At 39.7% G+C, this 6,000-nt stretch overlaps 1 non-coding gene across 1 annotated transcript; it reads right to left on the bottom strand.

Annotated features, from left to right (window-relative positions):
• Window positions 1-152: 152 nt before the first annotated feature.
• Window positions 153-261, bottom strand: LOC116869588. Its single transcript, XR_004383060.1, has one exon. It is a non-coding gene; the product is annotated as a U6 spliceosomal RNA (small nuclear RNA).
• Window positions 262-6,000: the final 5,739 nt, after the last annotated feature.

The raw sequence follows: 6,000 nt of genomic DNA on the forward strand, positions 1-6,000 counted from the left end.
TTTTATCTCTCCATCCATTTTGAATGTCAGTCTTGCTGGATAAAGTATTCTTGGCTGCATGTTCTTCTCATTTAGTGCCCTGAATATATCTTGCCAGCCCTTTCTGGCTTGCCAGGTTTCTGTGGACAGGTCTGACGTTATTCGGATGGGCTAAAAATATGGAATGCTTCACAAATTTGCATGTCATCCTTGTGCAGGGGCCATGCTAATCTTCTCTGTATCATTCCAATTTTTTAGTATATGTGCTGCTGAAGCGAGCACCCATTTCTATTTTTTGAAACAGTTTCAGGAGAATAGGTATTAATTCTTCTTTATATGTTTGGTAGAATTCACCTGGGAAGCCGTCTGGCCCTGGACTCTTGTTTGTTGGGAGATCTTGAAGATTTTATTTATTTATTTGACAGAGAGACACAGCAAGAGGGGAAACACAGCAGAGGGAGTGGGAAAGGGAGAAGCAGGCTCCCCACTGCAGGGCTCAATCCCAGGACCCCGGGATCATGACCTGAGCTAAAGGCAGACACTTAACGACCCAGTCACACCTGTTGGGAGATTTTTGATGACTGCCTCAATCTCCTTACTGGTTATGGGTCTGTTTATGTTTTTTTATATCTTCCTGGCTCAGTTTTGGTAGTTTATATATCTCTAGGAGTGCATCCATTTCTTCCAGATTGTCAAATTTGCTGGTGTATTGTTACTCATAATATATTCTTACAATTGTTTGTATTTCTTTGGTATTGGTTGTGATCTCTCCTCTTTCATTCATGATTTTATTAATTTGCATCCTTTCTCTTTTCTTTTTGGTAAGTCTGGCCAGGGGTTTATCAATCTTATTAATTCTTTCAAAGAACCAGCTCCTAGTTTCATTGATTTGTTCTACTGTTCTTTTGGTTTCCATTTAGTTGATTTCTGCTCTGATCTTTATTATTTTTCTTGTCCTTCTGATTTAGGCTTTCTTTGCTGTTCTTTCTCCAACTCTTTTAGGTGTAGGTTAGGTTGTGTATTTGAGACCTTTCTTGTTTCTTGAGAAAGGCTTTTATTGCTATATACTTTCCTCTCAGGACTGCCTTTGCTGTGTCCCAAAGATTTTGAATATTTGTGTTTTCATTTTCATTTGTTTCCATGAATTTTTTAAATTCTTCTTTAATTTCCTGGTTGACCCATTCATTCTTTAGTAGGATGCGCTTTAGCCTCCATGGATTTGAGTTCTTTCCAACTTTCCTCTTGTGACTGAGTTCTAATTTCAGAGCATTGTGGTCTAAAAATATACAGGGCATGATCCCAGTCATTTGGTACTGGTTGAGACCTGATTTGTGACCCAGGATGTGATCTATTCTGGAGAAGGTTCCATGCGCACTAGAGAAGAATGTGTACTTCATTGCTTAGGGATAGAATTTTCTGAATATATCTGTGATGTCCAGTGTGTCATTTAAAGCCTTTGTTTCCTTATTGATCGTTTGCTTAAATGATCTGTCCATTCAGTGAGGAGGTGGTAAAGTCCCCTATGATTATTGTGTTATTTTTTATGTATTTCTTTGATTTTGTTATTAATTGGTTTATATAATTGGTTTCTCCCATGTTATGGGCATAGATATTTAAAATTGTTAGATCTTCTTGTTGGTCAGAACCTTTGAGTATGATGTAGTATCCTTCCTCATCTCTTATTATAGTCTTTGGCTTAAAATCTGATTTATCTGATATAAGGATTGCTGCCCTAGCTTTTTTTCAATGTCCATTAGCATGTCAAATTGTTTTCCACCCCCTCATTTTAAATCTGGAGGTGTCTTTGGGTCTAAAATGAGTTTCTTGTAGACAGTATATCAATGGATTTTTTTTTTTTAATCCATTCTGATACCTTGTGTCTTTTGATTGGGTCATTTAGCTCCCTTACATTCAGGGGTAACTATTGAAAGATATGTTTAGTGGCATTGTATTGCCTGTAAGGAGACTGTTACTGTATATTGTCTCTGTTCCTTTCTGGCCTGTTACTTTTAGGCTTTCTCTTTGCTTAGAGGACTCCTTTCAATATTTCCTGTAGGGCTGGTTTGGCGTTTGCAAATTCTTTGGTTTTTGTTTAACCTGGAAGCTTTTTATCTCTCCTTGTATTTTCAATGACAGCCTAGCTGCATGTAGTATTCTTGGCTGCATATTTTTCTCGTTTAGTGCTCTGAATATATCAATCCAGTCCTTTCTGGCCTGCCAGGTCTCTGTGAATTGGTCTGCTGCCAATCTAATATTTCTACTGTTGTGTGTTACAGACCTCTTGTCCTGAGCTGCTTTAAGGATTTTCTCTTTGTCACTAAGACTTGTAAGTTTTACTATCAGATGACGGGGTGTGGACCTATTTTTATTGATTTTGAGGGGGAATTCTCTGTGCCTCCTGGATTTTGATGCTTGTTCCCTTTGTCATATTAGGGAAATTCTCTACTATAATTTGTTCCAATATACCTTCTGCTCCTCTCTCTCTTTCTTCTTCTTCTGGGATCCCAATTATTCTGATATTGTTTCATCTTATAGTATCACTTATCTCTCAAATTCTCCCCTCATGGTCCAGGAATTTGTCTCTCTTTTGCTCAGCTTCTTTATTCTCTGTCATTTGGTCTTCTGTATTGCTAATTCTGTCTCCTGCCTCATTTATCCTAACAGTAAGAGCCTCTGTGTTTGATTGCATCTCATTAAAAGCTTTTTAAATTTCAACTTGGTTAGATTTTAGTACTTTTATTTCTCCAGAAAGGGACTTTATTTCTCCAGAAAGGGATTCTGTAATATAGTCCATGCTTTTTTGGATCCCAGCTAGCACCTTGATAATCATCATTGTAAATTGTAGTTCTGACATATTACTAATGTCCATATTGATTAGGTCCCTAGCTGTCAGTACTGCCTCTTGTTCTTTTTTATGTGGTGAGTTTTTCCACCTTGTCATTTTATCCAGAAAAAAATAGACGAATGTGAGAACAAAATACTAAAAGGGTAGCAACAACCCAAGAAAAATATACACTAACCAAGTCAGAAGTGACCCAAAATCAGGGGGAGAAGAAAGTGGGAAAAACAGTTAAAAAAAAAAAAAAAAATATATATATATATAAATATATGTATATGTGTGTGTATATATATATATGTGTGTATATACATATACACACATATATATATATATATATAAGACTGGGACCGGTAAATAGAACAGAACCACACACTTGATTTTTGGGTGTATTTTGGTCTGTTAGAAGAAACTACATCCCAGAATTTAAAGAAAGAAAAACTTATAAATATACATAAAAATAAGGATAAACATGATGAAGGAATGGAATATGACTATAAAGTTGAAAATTAAAAAGATTCTGAAAAAGGAATTAATAAGATAAGAAGTTGGTTGAAAAAAGAAAAAAAAAAAAGAGGAAAGAATGTGATTAGGCTGGAGACCAGAGCAAAGCCATGCACTAGAATTAGGGTATATTTTGATCTATTAGAAGAAATTGTATCCCACAATTTTAAAGAAAAAAAAAACACGTATATGTATACAAAAAAATAAGGTTAAATACAATGAAGGGATAAAATACGACTGTAACAATGAAAATTTTTAAAGATTTTTAAAAGGTATTGATAAGATTAAATAGTTAAAAAAACATTAAAATAGGAAAGAGGAAAAATTTTAAAAATAGAATAAGAAAAAAATGAAATTGAAAAAATTTAACTTTGAAAGACTAAAGGATCATGGGAGAAAAGCCATGAATTCCATGCTTTGCTTTCCCTTCCTCTAGAATTCCACTGTCCTCCTAGATCAGTGTGCTTTGTCTTGGCTGGATATTCTTGCTGATCTTCTTGGGGAGGGGCCTGTTGTAGTGTTTCTCAAATGTCTTTGCCTGAGGCGGAATTGCACCACCCTAGCCAGGGGCCAGGCTAAGAAATATGCTCAGGTTTGCTCTGGGAGCTTTTGTTCCCTGAACATTTTCCGAACTGCTTTGGAGGGCGGGAATGAAAATGGCGGCCTCCCAATTTCCCACCTGGAGAAGCCGAGAGCTCAGGGCCCGCTCTTCAGTGCACCTCAGAGAAAAGCAGTCAATCCCTCCCTGGTCTCCGGCTGCGCTCTGTGCTCACCCGGCTTGTGACCAAGAGTTTCTATCTCTGGCACACAGCCCCATTTGGAGTCTCCAAACCCAGCAGATTCCTGACTGTGCTGGTTCTCCTGGAGGAGGAAGTGGGCTGTCTCCCTGGATCTGCCACTTGTGGCGTCCGTGCCCAAAGAGCAGTGGCCCAGCTGTGCCTCAGATCACGGTTTAAGGTAAGCCCGAGATGAGAGCGCACTCCTTGGCTCCGTCTCTGTTGCCTGCTTTCCTGCTCCAATACCTGGCAGCTCTGCCACACTCAGACACCCCTGATCTTTCTGTGACTCTGTGGGACCTGATACCACACTGTCTCTACGAGGGCTCCATATCCATGTAGCCTCTGGAGCGATGTTCCTCAGTGGAGCAGACTTCTAAGTTCAGATTTTGTTCTCTGCTGTTCCACCACTTGCCAGGAGCCAGCCCCTCCCCCCTGCAGTCTCTCTTCCCATATACCATCTTGGATTCACTTCTCCACACGTCTTACCTTTCAGAAAGTGGTCAATTTTCTGTTCCTAGAATTGCTGCTCTTCTCTTCTATCTCCTGCTGAGTTTGTAGGTGTTCAGAACAGTTTGGTAACTATTTGGCTGAACTCCTGGGACCTGATGATATTTTGAATCCTACTCCTCTGCCATCTTGTTCCTCTGAGTGAGTGACTTTTGATCTTGGGGTTGTGAGTTCGAGCCCCATGAGGAGTGTAGAGATTACTTAAAAATAAAAACTTAAAAAAAAAAAGAATGATAAACTCAGGATTGAGTCCTGAGTTTTCTGAAGTTGAGAAATTAAGCAAAAAATGGAGAATCTGAAAAGGTCACGTGAGGAGGAACAGTCACAGAGGTAGGAGGAACATCACCAAGTAAGACTGTGCAAAAGCCAGGAGAAGAAAATGTTCCAAGAAGAAGGGTACAGGTCAGCTGTGTCAAATGTTGCTAAAACATCAAGTAAGATGGGAACTAAGAAGTAAACACAAGGTTCTAGCAACAGGGACCTCATTGAATTTCTGCAGATGTTATGAACATGGAGGGCATGCCAATTTGGGAGCCCAGTAGTACTGGGTTTGAATTTTTGTTCCACCACTTATTAGCTGTGTGACTTTAGACATGTTATTTCTCTTGTCTGTAAATTTGGATAATGATGTTTCCCTGATGGGATTGTTGTAAAGTGTCCATCAAGTACACGATCAAGTACACAAAATTACACAGCATCCAGTTCATTTTGGTTCCCATTTTTTAGGCAGCTGTGGAAAGGCAGGGAACTTGAGACAGTCCCAGGGAAGAGGTCTTGGTGTGTTCAGGTTCTGGTTTGGAAACCTCCGCAGTGCTCATTTTCAAAGAAAAGTAAAGGGTTATTGGCCCAGAAGCCAGAAAATTTGGGCAGCTGACTCTGTCCAAGAGGGAAATGAGGGCAGATTTCCCCTTGCAGCTCAGGCTGAGCCCTTAGCCTCTTGGTGTGTCATCAGGGATCTTCCCTAATGAAGTTCGAGGTCATAGGTTTTCATGCCAGTTGGTCATTATCCTCACTCCTATTGAGTTCTGGACTGAGCAGGATGGATTGAGGCTAAAGGTGACTGACTTGCTGCCTAAAACCTTGAAGGGTATGTTCTGAGCAAAATTGCTATTGGGGATAATACTCCTGTCACTTGGACAAGTTTCTGGGTGTATAAGAAGTTCTAGTCCCTGTGGTAAGAAGACCATGGTCCTCCAGCCTTTGCACGGGGACGAATGGATCAAACATAGCAGGGGAGCCCATTTGGGGGCCATATTTGTGCTTTCTTCCTGTAGAAATGTAGCTGGGACAATAGGGTGGAAAATGGCCAGAATGAGTGGTCCCTGTCTACATGGTAGTGAACAGGTGCTGGATTTAGTGCTTATCCTAAATGGTCAGGTCTGAAGTCATCCTATT

Source organism: Lontra canadensis, unplaced genomic scaffold (genome assembly GCF_010015895.1).
Source record: "Lontra canadensis isolate GAN:19392208 unplaced genomic scaffold, GSC_riverotter_1.0 scaffold19, whole genome shotgun sequence".
Lineage (NCBI taxonomy): Eukaryota > Metazoa > Chordata > Mammalia > Carnivora > Mustelidae > Lontra > Lontra canadensis.